Raw genomic sequence first — 14,235 nt, 5'->3', positions numbered from 1 at the left:
GATCGGCGCGGACGAAATGGGTCGCCCCATTGGAGTTGCTCTTAGCATCTTTACTAATAATGGGGCGATCATGACTATATTTGTATCAAAAAGTAGTGTTATTAGCATCTTTAGCACATTCTCCATAACTTAATTCCCTGTCATATCTCTTATATTTTAACAGTTTGCCTAATTCACATCTAATATTTTCTAAGGATGTCACATCTAAGCTCTCATAAATACATTAAAAAAAAGCTAGAACAAAAAAATAGACCATAAACATAATGGACATCAGGTTAGATATGACATAACTATGTCAGTTATGTCACATCTAGATGTGTCCTAAACAGACCCGTATTTCAATTCCCCATTCTTTTTAGAAAATTACTAGCCCATCACCAAACTAACTTGACCCCGCATGGAAGTCTTTCTTCATCTTCTTTCTCTTTCTTCCATGTGGCCAATAACTTCTTGCCACTAGGCCAGGATAGATGTTCCGTCAAAGTAATTTGGTAGAGGCTTTCGGCTAAGTAGTCCAAAAAATAGGTAAAATTTATTCTCCATAGACCACGGCGTCTCAGCGAAAAGTTCCAATTAAACATATAAACCCTGCTAGGCTACCCGCCTAGCGAGGGCAACTGAGCGCGTTAGCGATCCAGGGCCGAACGATCTTTTTTACTGGTGCTCGTTTTTGGCCGCTGGCAGCCGGTCAACCGTTGGTATTTTGCTATGTTTGTCGCTGTTTTCCGAGCGGATGGCGGGTGGACCTGGTTACCTGCTGCGTCGAAAGAACGATGTGGGTTGCCTTGTTTCGGTGGGCGAAAAGAGGGAAACAAAGCGATGGAAATATCTTCCTCGTCAGCCCTCTATCTCAGGGGAAAAGATCTCTCTCTTCCCCGTCTCTTCCCACCCCTCTCACGCCTCGTCTTTTCCACCTCCGCCTCCATCACCTCCTCCTCCCCTGCCTCCGCACCCGACCACGCGCTGTGGACGAGGAGGCAACAGCTCGGGAGGCAGGCAAGAGGAAAACGGGAGGGATCCCCTCCCGAGCCCCGCGCCTCTCCTCTTTCCCACTGCGCCGCCAGCCCCTTTCCCTCCCATCTTGAGCTGCTGCAGCTCCTCCCTTAACCCGCGGCGCGCCTTCTTCTCCGACCGTTGTTGCCCGCACTGCTACCGCCATGGCCTGCTACTGCTCCTCCTCCTCCAGCTCCTCGCCCCAGCAACGCTTCCTCCCCTCCTCTCATGCAAGGCGTCTTGGGGTGTGGAGGCGCCGGGCAGCAGCCAGTCGTTGCCCTGCAGGTCGGCTTTCCTGTTGTGGCGGCGACACGTCTAGAGGAACCGGTCGCCCTTCTCCTGGATGAGCGCCGGAGCCGAAAAGCCGGAACTGACCATTGAGGAGCTGGGGCAGCCGTGCCACATAGGAAGGTTGAGGTGGACCAGGAGAAGCTGCACGAGGCTCCATCGCCTCCTGCTCAAGTAGGTGCACACACTCTTCTCCTCTTTCTGATTTTGCCTCCTTCCAGTGCACTGCTGTTAGAGCTTCTATCATTGTTTGTGCAGATTTGGTTTCTCTATGCCTACATGGTGTTTGATGAAAATCCAAGAAGGACGGGGAGGATTGATCTATGTAAGCCATCTAATTTAATTCTTCAAATAATTAGTTCCGGTCAATCATAACAAGACGAGTAGCTTTGCTTACGTTCTCTTTGATCCTTTCTGAAGGCGGATAAGAGAAGAAAACTGAAACATGTTCACTAGAGTGGCCTGGGGTGGCCTGCGAGCTACGAGGATAGGGCTGCGAGACTGGATTGGCAGCCGACAGCGAGAGAGGAAGGGTGGTTGTTCCTGTGATGAGGTGGTGATGATTGCCATAGTGGAATTTTGTAGGTAAAATCCGAGATGTCTCTTGTTGTGTGATTTGTGTGATGAATTTATGTGGTAGATAGATAGATTTCTTTTTGAAAGTCTGACATGCCTACAACTGTTGGTAAATGAACTTGTTAGCTCTGTTTAATTTAATGGCATATTAAACCTGATGCAGCTTGTAGCTGGTGATGTTTTTTTAGTAACTGTAATTGTTTAGTTCGATGCCATGTCATTCATCTAAATTATTTGAGAGTTGCAAATGATGTTTCCATCTTGCAACACTATTGAAAAGGGAGCGCCTTGTGTGTTTTAGGTACGACGGCGGCGAGCTTTGAGGGCCCCCGGTTTGGTGGCAGCATGAGCCTCGTGGAGTTGTCTCAGACAACATCACATCTATTTGTTTTTGTTTCCCCACTTAGACTACTGCTTTGATTCTGAAGTGTGGAGATGGATGTGACTTACCATGGAGGAAGTGGGTACAATATCCATTTGAAAGATGCAGCAGGCTCAAAATAAGTTTCCGGTAAGCTTTCATATTTCCCTGTTTCATCCCTCTCTCTAACTGTGACTATGCAAGCATTGGTTAATTACACCCCTCTAAATCGGGTGTTTCTGTCGTTTTTCTCATTTGGTATGATCTTGTCCTCTCCTTGACCACCACTCATATTTAGGTGCAAGTGTAGCTGCAAGCTAGATTGGTTCTTACAGCAATGGAGTGATTTGTACCCTGCAAAGTTCCTCTCTTGGTTCACTGACACGATCAACCTATGTGCACGTAGATGATGTTTTGTTTCCCTTCCCAGAATCTCTGTTATGTATTGGTGTTGATGTTTTCTTCACTTGGAGATGCAAAAACAGCCCGAGACAGTTCAGGCCGAGGATTCTCCCTCGCTCGAGGATTCCAGTAACTATGAGTTCTAGGCGAAGATGTACGTTTCCTACAGACATTTTCAGTTTGACGAGAGGTACTTTACAACTTACAAGTATTGCAGCTTATTCAGCTGAAATTTCCAGAAAACAACCGGGAAGGCTACAAATTATCAGCTTGCCCCTGTCTTTGCAGTATAAATAAAAACTACATTCTGTCATCTTCAGTTTGCTGAGCCTGTCTATTTTTTTCTTTCTTTGTTTTTTCTTAGGAGTAGAGTATGACCTGCTTTCGTTTATTATAATGTAAATCGGAGGGCTACCTCTTTTTCAATAAAACATAACTGCTGTTGAAGCGAAGAGGGTAACAGACAGCTGGGGTTTAGTTCTATATGATTCATTACTTCACTGCATGGTCTCGGTCATGAACCCGCAGTGTGTCTACCAGCAAACCATATAGAACTGTGGACGAGCTTGATTCTCATGTTTAGCTTTTAATTTTACACATGACTAAACTGAAGGAATTGTGGGTGAGCAATTAATTATGTATTTGGACATGTCAAGAAATGTGCAAAGTATATGTTTATTACTTTTTTCCCTTTCCCCATTCCCTACTTTTTGATAACATTCAAAATATGTGCTATCGCTCATTGGTAATTTCCTTTTAGGTGGATAGATGATGTTGTTTTGTGTTAGTTATATTTTCCACGAGTAATCCAAGATATTTCTGAATTTATGTTGTCATTTTGCAGCTTTGCCATTCAGCTTGAAAAAGTATGTTCCGTCTAGGACAGAGAACCATGAGTATCACCACTGTTGGAGGAAAAAGCTAGAGCAATTATGTTTCTACTTTCATGCATTATGGTTGTCTATTCTGGGAAGGATAGAGTAAGTTTCCCTTTTATACAAAGGCACTATTCAGGATCTTAATAAGCTCAGGATTCTCAGGCCATGGTCTTTGCTCTTTCAGGTTTACATATTTCGTATGCCTAAATAGTGAAGGTACTTTATTTTCATTTAATTGTTTCTATGCCATTCTCTCATTGTCTGTGTTGGCTAAGAAATACTAATGTAAATATTCTTCGATTTGAAAAGTTGTCATCTCTCATTTTTTTCGTTTTACCGCTTTCTTGTGCTACAGTTTGTTAGGCAAATTTAGCTTTCAATTCAACAATTTGCTTGCTTTCTAAAGCATGTACTACTGTTGAAGTTCAGTATATCAAGTAATAATAGTGTGTTAAAATGAATAATACACATTGAGCTATATATATTTGCTGCAATTCGGGGCTGCTGTTGTAATGTGGTATATCTCCTCCCTTGTAATATGTAAGGTTGAAGTGACAGTTTAATATTCTTCCGCTCAGCAGCACCAAGTACGTGTTTGCAGCCTTTCTGTGCTACATGTGAGTTCAGTTTACTGCTAACTGCAGTTGTTTATGGATTAGTGTATTTTGTTGTAGGTTAAATGGAGTTAGTAAGACCATATTTGATGCTGATCATAAGATACTAACGGGCTCCATGTAATCCCAAGTGCATTGCACAACAATTGTCATTTTGCAAGATCTTCTAGAGGTACTTCATTTTTGCTGATGAAAATGACTACTGACAAAATTTTAATATGATAATTTTGCTGATTTGATACATTATCTTTCAAGTTAATTCAGAGATTTGATGATACGGTTTAGAGTACCAGCGGTGTTATGTTCCACAGTCCACACTCTTTCCTTGAAGCAATTTTAGAAATATTTGAAACTATGAGCGACCAATTTTGAATTATATGGAATGGATTCCTGAAGAAAATCTAATTATTGATGTTTTTTATGGTGGTACTATGTTGCTGGTTTGATTAATGATAAATGCTTGATGAAATGATCGAAATGTTTTTTTTGTCGGGCGACTTAATTTATTATTGTTCTCTTTATCCCTTGAAAAGTGTTGTGTAACAATACAAATTTGCTTTCGTTCGCAGGGCTATATGTCCTATGCTCCTCTTGATGACATATATGAGGACTCGCAACCCTGAGCCTGGAAGACAACCGTTGAGGCGGTGGTCATGGGGCAACGATAGTCGATAGCTACTATCAGAACATAAACGTATGGCCCTCCTTGTTGCCATGAAGGATTATCGTCTATTGGATTTGCAGAACCAGTTAATGACAAGATGATGGCAGTAGCAATGGAGGGTCGTGGTTTCTGAATGCTGAGACTTCCAGTTTTTAGGATGGTAAACTCCAAATTTGGAAATGATATTGTCCAATGTATTCACGCAATTAGATATCATTTTAGATTATCTTCCCTTGGAACTTCTGCCATGTAAAGCATGGTTGCCTTTGATTTACCGTTGTGCTATGAACATAATGTATTGGCGTCCTCTTCTCACGAACCATGCTGACACTTAGCTTCTGTTTTCTGATGTAGGGTTATTTAGTATGAACAAATATGGCAACATTCATTAGTCGTACTGTTTCTTGAGGTGATGTCACTGCTACAGGTATGACATTATCGTTGGACCTTCAACTATATTTATATTATGTATATGCTTCCAGAGAGTACTTGTTTCTGTACTATATGCTAAATGAAAAAAAAATCCTTTTATGCTAAAACATGACATGGCTAATTAGTAATTGCACTACATTCCTGATAACTTCTAAACTTTTGGAAGGCATGACAGTGTTCAACCTTGATTAGGTACGTACATAAAGTACTACCCTTTAACGATTTGAAAAGGCATGTCCTGTGATACAACTCGCCTTGCTAACTGTGCTACAAAGTGTCTAAACCTTGCATTTTATATCAGGATGGTAAAATTTCAACAATACATCATCGTTCAAACTAAACTGAACTTGATAGAGTTTCACCGGATGCAAAACCACCATTGATAATTTAGCTAATCGCTCATGAAGTTGGTGGTTACTCTACACTGCAGAGTACTGTAAAATAGGAAAACACTAATAAATGTTGTAGTTGTATATTGACTATAAGTGAACCAGTTCTAATTGCTAATTAAAATACAAATGAAGGAGCACTTGCGTGATCATACTGCAATTAATTTAACGTACCTTAGATTTGAAAGACTGCTTGTTTTCCCCCTTCTATTGCCAAGTTCATGGTTTCCTCGTTGTCATATTGTTCACAAAGAATTTTTTCTCCGAGGTTCCTGAACCCAATAGTTGAATGCCCCCCAGTCAAATTTGGGAATGGATGCTTTAATGTAGAAGCCCATCTAATATAAGGAAATGAGGACAGGGCAACCATAGCTTACTTGGCAGAAACCTGCTCCAGGTTCGTATAAGCTGAATACTGGCGCAAGTTACTTTGATGATGGAACAGGTTCAGTTGCTGCAGTGCTTAGAAACTCGTGAGGGGAAGCTATCGCAGGAGCTTCCGAGCTAATTGACCATGTTCTTAATACCCAAACTTCTGAAACTTTGGCGCTGTTGCAAGGTTTGAAGCTTCTTTCAGAGATTGGGTGCACCAAGGTGACAGTCGAATCAGATTGTCTAGAACTGATTGAAGCACGTAGTGGAAAAATTGAGATTTTGGGTCCCAATGTAGCAATACTTGCGGACTGTTTTCATATTGCTCATGAAATTCCTGGAATTTGTTTCAAGCATTGTCCAAGTGAAGCTAATGGATTGGCACATTTTCTGGCTAGGTACTCTTATGATGTTAACTCAAGTTTTGTTTGGGCAGATGTTGCTCCCAGTTTTTTACTTTCTCATGTACTCGACGATGTAACACTGCCACAATCTAAATAAAGTGCCATGAGGCTTTCCTTCAAAAAACAAACTTGCCATATTTTTTCTACATTGTAGGCATATGTTTCCGTCTTCAACACCGTGAAAGACAGCTTTATCTTATCATCCACTGTCTCTGAGTAGCGAGTATGGATGATCATCTAGGCAATTTATCTCCACTGCGGTTATATATTGCATGCCACTTCGAATTTCACTATATATTCTGTACCATCCTTTCGACTAGCAAGGCCCAAGTTTATGTAACCTGGACAATTAATATTGTGCCTATGTAATTTCATTTTTGCTGTCAAGTTGTACTATGTAAACTATGGGGTGACAATATACATTTGCATTTAAATATGAGAAGCCTTGATATGCAAATAAATTTTGCATTGCACGTTTGCCGTTTGATATGCAAATAAATTCTTCAGACCACTCTAACTTGCATGGTAACAATACTTAGTTTAATAATGTTGCAGCAAATTCCATTTGGTTTCACAGAGGATAGGCCCATTGGATCTGTTGATGCTACTGTGTTTCGACTTGAGATCAGATACTTCTGTTTCAGCGTAAAGGTCGACAAGTGCCACCGCCACTCCCTATGTTGTTTCTATTCTAACGCGATCTACTTGAGGTGAGGTCACCCCATTATTTACAATGCGCTCAATCATCTACTACTGTTACCATGGTGTTCTTGCTGCATATGCGCTGATAGTCTTCCTACATTTTTTTGGCTTGCAGACCAGGAGACAAACGTCTTTCACTCCTATGGGTCCAACTCCTAATGATTGATGATGTACAATGTGTCTAATTCCAGTTCAAACGTCTTTCACTTGATTTGCTTGACCTCTTATTTTGTCTTGCATATTTTTAGATGATATTAGTAGTCACTCGAGCATCAATTTTTTCTATGTTCACTACAAGTTCTTTTCCTTTCAAAATTAATCTTCCTTTGTGCTAAATGTTCTTTCTTACTGAACTATCACTCCAATTGTAAGTTGCCTGTTTCGCATAAAGGTTGGATATATGGTGATATGGTAAATTAAGAAAACAATTTATAATCTGTGATGTGATCATTGCGTTTTAATTTAGTACTAGTTAAATGCCTGTGTGTTGCCACGGGACAATATAGATATGCTAGAGACGTTAGCAAAATGAAAGTCCTTTTTATGAACACAGATGGATGCCATGCATCTGTTTACTTAGTGTTGAATATCGATGTCAATCTCAGCAACCAAGCACCCACTCTTTGCTCCCAACGGGCACTTCCTTCGCCATCAGTTAGAGGACAGGTTAGGTTTCTTGCTGCTACCATCCCAATCTAAATATGTATTCGCTCCAATCCATAATTATTGTCAGTGATTTAGTACAACTAAATCAACGACAATTAATACGAATCTGATGTAGTAGTAAAAATTAAGATCTCCATTGTACTCCCTCTATTAACAAATATTAGATTTTTAGATATTTTAATATGGACTACATACGGGCTGAAATGAGTGAACAAACACACTAAAACGTGTTTATATACATTCAGTTCAGAAAAAAAAGTTGGTACATCTTATATTTGTGAACAGAGGGAGTACTAAATAACATTCAAAATCTGCACGCAAAACCACAAATAAGTGCTGAAAAGAAGCAAACATTAAGATCCATAATTTGATGGTACACTTTACATGATAAATGAAATCCATGTTATAACTAAACTATAACATGCCCTAAGCGAAACAAACAAGTATAAGAGATGGGGGCAACTACATCTAGCTTGTAAGTATCCCGAGCTGCCACACCCCCAAGCCATCAACATGATGGATGCGAGACATCTCTTCCTGTCACACCAAATGCATCCCATTCAAACTCCAATCCTCCTGGTCCAATCTTTCGATGCCGAGACACCAGATTCGGAGCACCTAGGTGGGGAAGATGTTGCTTTGGCCACCATTGCCTACTTTGTCCCAGAGCAACAAGATGTAGCGCCTACTTTGAAACACAACTTAACACCAAATGTAAGGAAGAGAATCATGGACAAATGCTACAAATAGGATTAAAAAAACATTTCAATAAAGAAGTACCTTTTACTTTGTCCGAATGGTAATGTTTATTACATTGTATCAGAACCTCAAAAGCTAGACCACAGTTAAGATTTTTAGATAGGCTGCATAATTTAAAGATCAACTGATTGCCATTTCCAACAACACAAGTAGAGAATAAGAAGATGAAGCTTTCATGGAAATATCATACTTCTATTTAACTTCTCAGCAACGTTACCAAGTTTCAGTATGTTTTTCTTGATTCATAAAACATTTCCTCTCTGCCTCCTTGATCATGCCATTCATGAACAATAAAAAAATAAAACACATCAGTAGCTCTCAACACATTAGGAGTGAATCTTCAATTCAGAAAAGAAAAAAAAAGAAATAGTTAGTATAAGAGTTTATCTTCTTAATCCAATGATAGAAGGAGAAGTCTTGCATCAGAGACTTGTCTGTTCAGTAAGAATAAGTAACAGAAATGCAGACTTGTTGCATTGAAATAGAACAATATCAGAAAAACATGTCATGTGCCAAGAGCTACTTGTGTGTTTATATGAAAATTTAGCATCGATTGACATCTATTACTTCTGCACATGTGTTTCAAACTTTCAATAAAGTATCATTTTGATTAGACCAAATAAATGAAAGAAAGCATGTTAGAAGCTCCTTTCATTGCATTGCTTTAATCTTGCTGGTACAAAGAATCAATTGACGTTGAGCACACTAAAATAGATATACCTGAACAAAAATTATAGCAAATGCATATGCACTGTATAACAAAAATTAAAGTGCTTAGCCAGACATACAGATGTGGGAGATGAGCAATGGTCTAGACGCAACAGCGTCAAAGGTGAGAAGCGACTTGGACGACAACCTAGTCTGACTCCTCCCCTCCTGCAAGCATTAATACACAAATGCTAATAATCAAGGAAAATTTATAACTAAATACCATGAGGCAAACAATTGATCAAGCACAAACACATATTGGGAGCTAGAAGCTCGCCAAGTTTTGCAAACACACATGTTCATTTATCTGCTTCCTATTGGTAATAACCGAAAACTGTCCATGGATATATAGCCACATAGTCTAAATCCGTGAAAAGCACAATAACTTCCTCCATATCAATATGGAGAAGAGGCCAGAAAAAGTCAAGACGGGTTTTTAAATTGGAGAATCAACTTCCAAAGTAACCATTGGGAGGTACAAAAAACACACCAGTTTTCATTGCTAATGGGTACGAACTGATGATATATTCTAGTTCACCCTTGACATGGCAGGGCAATGGTGACGAGCGTCGGATCGGACGGCGTACAGATAAACCTGAAGTAAGCTTTTCTAGATGGGGCACACATACCTGTTCTTCTCTAAAAAATAGCAGTCATTTGGAATTGTTCGAGCACAGAACTACAGAAGTAATCTTCTTAGTGGGATCTTGTGCCTATTATTATTCATGAAAAAATGTTATTAGGAGGGAACATACAACAGATGAAAATACAGAAAGAAATCTAGTGGCAGATGCTTGCATACATCAGGTCCAATGCTTTTACATAAAACAAATCCCTTGCATCAATTGATCAGTTGTGATCATAATTCACACTAATTAATGGTCAAATTAAGAATCTCACCGCGACCACTAAAAACATGCCAGCGAAATACAATGGTCAAACTAAGAATCTCACCGCGACCACTAAAAACATGCCAGCGAATACTCCTATACACTTGTCACTTGACACTAAGATTATGTAGTTGACAACTTGTTACTCATCCTTCTCTTCCTTTGCTTCCTCTGCTTTGCTCAGCTTAGTATATAGTAATACTACAACCAGCAAGACTACATTGCAGCCAACCTTTCTTCTTCTGCTTCGACCACTTGAGCGCACATCGCATCACTTCAGCGCGGCATCTATCAGGGCCGACGAGCCATCGCAACGACTTGAACTTGAGCATGCCATGCTTCTTGTCTTGCTTCGAGTAGCTTCAAAAGGCACGTCCGAGGGATCGATACATCGTTGAACTGCATGGTGTCAACTATCCGCTCGACCTCTGGACCAAGTCATTATAGTTGTTTCACTACCAACTGCCTAAAAATGACACTATGTTCTAAGTTTATCCACTTCACCAACGGTGACCGAACTACATTATCACATATCCAGCCAAAAGTGTGTTCTAAGTATATGACATATGTGTGACGAGTCAAATACGGAAGGCAGTCTCCACTACCAATTGCCTAAAAATGGCAGGTACTTCACCAGTCTGAATTCTCAAGGTTCAAGATTGGTATGTTGTTTAATAAAAGTTTGGGGCTCTCGCATAAATTAAGTGCATACCTAAAGAGCAGAATTGTGATATAATAAAAGCATGTAAGTAGAAACAGTAAAAATAGTCATATAATTAAGCTCAATACGTTATAATTCATTGTGGACTTCAACTGGTTCAACAGTCACGGGACGAGGATGATCGATGTTCGCAACAGCACAGTCGTCATCACAATAGAAGCCCATCTACATGCTGCAGATAACCCACACAAAAAAAGCAATTTACCTACAGGGTCACGTTATGGAAATTGAAACTTCAAGGGTAGTACGCGGCAGGGAAGCTTACCAATTGACAGATGGAGGAGTCAACGACCTCGACGGACACAAGCTATGGTGGCTCTCATGCCCCACAATCTTTACCTGAAATTGAACAAACAATTAGGGCCCATGGAACTGAATAGTGGGGTGTCTGTGTACAGAGGCGGCGCGACGGCGACCAACACAAGGGTGACGCGACGAGAATGGCGATGGGCAAGGGAGGGGCATCGTGCAGAGCGGGCGGCTACGGCCACCGCAACCACAAGGCTGACGAGGAGGGGAGCGGCGGCGTCCACGGACAGGACTGCGACCACCGCGACCATGAGGCTGACGAGGAGGGGAGTGGCGGCGGCATATCGAGATCTAGGCCGGTGAGGTGGCGTGTGGGGGCTTGGTGGTGGCGATTTGTTTCAGGGGAGGGAAGAGTGAGGATCGAGGGCGAGGGCAAGGGGGGATGGGGACGTGGGACGTGATGAGTTCGTGGGGGAGTGGTTTTTTCTGCTGTTTTTCGTTGGTTTTGTTTTTTTGAGTGGATTGAGCGGAAACGGGGGAGCGGTGGGCTGGTTCTCAGATTTTTTTTTCATCAATCGCGAGCAACAGGGGAACATGGGAGATGGTCGAACCATCACGACAGATTCCCCTTTAATAGTACAGATATCTGATCACCTCAAGTAGGGAAGTACTGAATGCACCTCTCTGGCAAGTGCATGCATCAGGGTACCATTTTTTACTCAACCGATTTAAACACAGGGCATGAGACTGCCATACACAAATTTATTGCATTGTGTGAGGGGAAGGAGAAATGTGGCAGCTCATATTTTAAAGTGATGGCCGAGCAGATAATGCAGCCATTATTTGGGCAAGTATTTTTAAGACAGGAATTGCGTGCAGTTTAATGACTGTATATGGTTGGTGAATCACTGTATGTATACTAGATCATAGTAATGTAGGTGACTAAGAGTCTGTTTGGTTTCAATAAGTCACCTGACTTATAAGTCAGGTGACTTAAAACTAGTGACTTATAAGTCATGCATGTTTGGTTGTCACCTGACTTATAAGTCTTCTGAGCACATCTTTCCACCTTATTTTTTATGCAAAGGTGGTGGGACCCATGCAAAAAGGGATGACTTATAAGTTTTAAGTTGGGGTGGAGCAACTTATGACTTATAAATTGGGGTGACTTATAAGTTAGGTCTGTTTGGCAAAATAAATCACTTTTTACACTTTTCGACTTATAAGTTGGTGACTTATTTAGAACCAAACAGGGCCTAATATTAGTAAAGTTTAAATCCATTACCCCTGGGACGAAGATCTCCATCTCCTTATAGTGGGCGTGGTGGTTCAGTAGTGGCAGCTCTCTTTCACCATGTATGTTGAATGCATTTCATCTGAAGCACATAAGCGCCATCTTCCTCCACGATGCGCCCTCCACAACAAATGATGCACATAAGCGGCATCCCTATAAAACCAGCGCCTAATCCAACGACATCATTGCTCAAGAAACACCGTACCGAACCCAGCCCACGACAACAAACAACAAATCTAATATCGGAGGAAACAATACAAACCAGACCGCACACAGGGCGGAGCAGCAAGCCTAGCAGACGAATGACCAGAACAGCAGCGGTCGCAGGGCAGAGCAGCATGCCTAGCAGACGGATGACCAGAACAGCAGTGGCGCATATCGCGTGGATGGCGAAGCAGTGCCCAAGCAGCAGCCGACACGCGACTTAGACCAGCGGCCAGCTGGAGAATAAAGCTTGCTGAGAGGACACGCGTGCACCCTGCATGCATCGATGTGTCTTCTGGGTCCTGGCAGGCACAAGGCGACAGGCACACTGCAGTGCTGCGTGCCTACGCATGGTCACGGGCGGACGTGCCTTTTTCTAGACCATGGTTGTAGCGAATTTTTTATGGGATCGTAGTATGGTTAGTAATATTTTTATGTTTTTTGTCTGCATATAAAATTTGGTCAAAATTATTTTTTTTTACTTCGACTAAATTTATCAAAAATATATTAAAATTCACACTATAGAATCAATATTATTAGATGCATCATGAAATTAATTTTAATACTATATAGCTTTAGTATTGTAGATATTGATATTTTTTCTGACAAAGTTAGTCAGACTTTATAAAGTTTGACTTTGGTCAAATGTTATATGCAGATGAAAAAAACTGAGAGCGTACATCCAACAATAGATTGTAAGGAGTTGCCATGTTATTTAGAGTCAACCTAATAGCCGACACGTACAATAGTAAATTTTATTAATAGTTGGCCCATCATACAACCTCACAAAATGTCTTGGGGCTTGTGCTGCAGCTGGCTACTACTATCTTCATCCTGGTTTATAGGTCCCCTTTGTAATTTGTGCCAAATTTTGAACAATTTGCTTCTCTTTTCTCTCCTCCAACTAAGCAAATATATAATATATTAGTCCTTATAGCCTGCTTATGTCACCTTATTGTACATACTCTTAAGCAACATGCGGTTGTGCCTAATCAGGGTAGCTATGTCAGCGTGCCAAATGGGCCGCCGTGCTAGCCCGTTTAGCGAGGGGCCGTGCCTGGGCCAAGGAGGTCAGCACGCGTTCCGGCCTGCACGGCCCAAGTACCATGCCTGACCGAGCCATGCCGTGTCTGGCCTTTTTAACCCAGGCCGGCCGACCCATTTGCCTAGGTTTGCACACACCAAAACCCACACACACCTGCCATGCGAAGCGTTGTGGCCCACAACCCGTCCACCCTTGAATAGCAGCCGCCACCAAGCAAATGGATCTCGGAGCGCTCGAAGCCATCTATTCTCAGGGAGCGTGACCACCCAGTCAAAATTGTACCCCATAATTGAACGAGGGAGTTCCTACTCCTAGGAGCTTTTTCTATCAAAAAATCAGATCTATTATTAAAGTTCACCAGAAGTACAAAACATCTCAAATATAATAAAAATTACATCGAGATTCCGACACCATCAAACGACAACCAATGCGCCGTTGTCGCCACTCCTTTACTGGAGTTGGCTTGACATTGTCTATGACAGCCGGAAAGTCTTCATGCATGTGCCTCTAAGGACCAGCACCCTGGAACCGCCACTAACGTATGTTCATTTTGGGTTAATAGATTTTGTAGATGAATCAGTGTGATATGAAAAACCCATCACCCAAAGGTTCCTCCTATTGGTT

At 41.4% G+C, this 14,235-nt stretch overlaps 2 long non-coding RNA genes across 28 annotated transcripts; one reads left to right on the top strand and one right to left on the bottom strand.

The window, feature by feature from the left end:
- The first annotated feature begins 838 nt into the window (after window positions 1–838).
- On the top strand, window positions 839–7,503 carry LOC125545699 (uncharacterized). Of its 20 annotated transcripts, XR_015598792.1 has the most exons (13): window positions 841–1,455; window positions 1,540–1,606; window positions 1,702–1,866; window positions 2,159–2,368; window positions 2,517–2,810; window positions 3,465–3,600; window positions 3,683–3,714; window positions 4,044–4,085; window positions 4,173–4,284; window positions 4,682–4,936; window positions 5,131–6,367; window positions 6,929–7,083; window positions 7,191–7,503. It is a non-coding gene; the product is annotated as an uncharacterized LOC125545699 (long non-coding RNA). The 20 variants fall into 20 exon arrangements; XR_015598788.1 differs by having other exon boundaries at window positions 840–1,455; window positions 3,683–4,085; XR_007300172.2 differs by having other exon boundaries at window positions 840–1,455; window positions 3,465–3,714.
- A 568-nt stretch (window positions 7,504–8,071) lies between these two features.
- On the bottom strand, window positions 8,072–11,991 carry LOC125545700 (uncharacterized). Of its 8 annotated transcripts, XR_007300180.2 has the most exons (4): window positions 11,085–11,806; window positions 10,888–10,991; window positions 9,838–9,921; window positions 8,072–9,376 (listed from the first exon to the last, which is right to left on the bottom strand). It is a non-coding gene; the product is annotated as an uncharacterized LOC125545700 (long non-coding RNA). The 8 variants fall into 8 exon arrangements; XR_015598797.1 differs by having other exon boundaries at window positions 8,072–10,991; window positions 11,085–11,158; window positions 11,236–11,822; XR_015598798.1 differs by having other exon boundaries at window positions 8,072–8,767; window positions 9,289–10,991; window positions 11,085–11,804.
- Between the last annotated feature and the right edge of the window lie 2,244 nt (window positions 11,992–14,235).

The sequence above is a fragment of the Triticum urartu genome, chromosome 3A (assembly GCF_056163025.1).
Source record: "Triticum urartu cultivar PI428250 chromosome 3A, HENAU_Tu73, whole genome shotgun sequence".
NCBI classification, from domain to species: Eukaryota; Viridiplantae; Streptophyta; class Magnoliopsida; order Poales; family Poaceae; genus Triticum; species Triticum urartu.
This window is presented reverse-complemented; position numbering and strand designations above follow the sequence as displayed.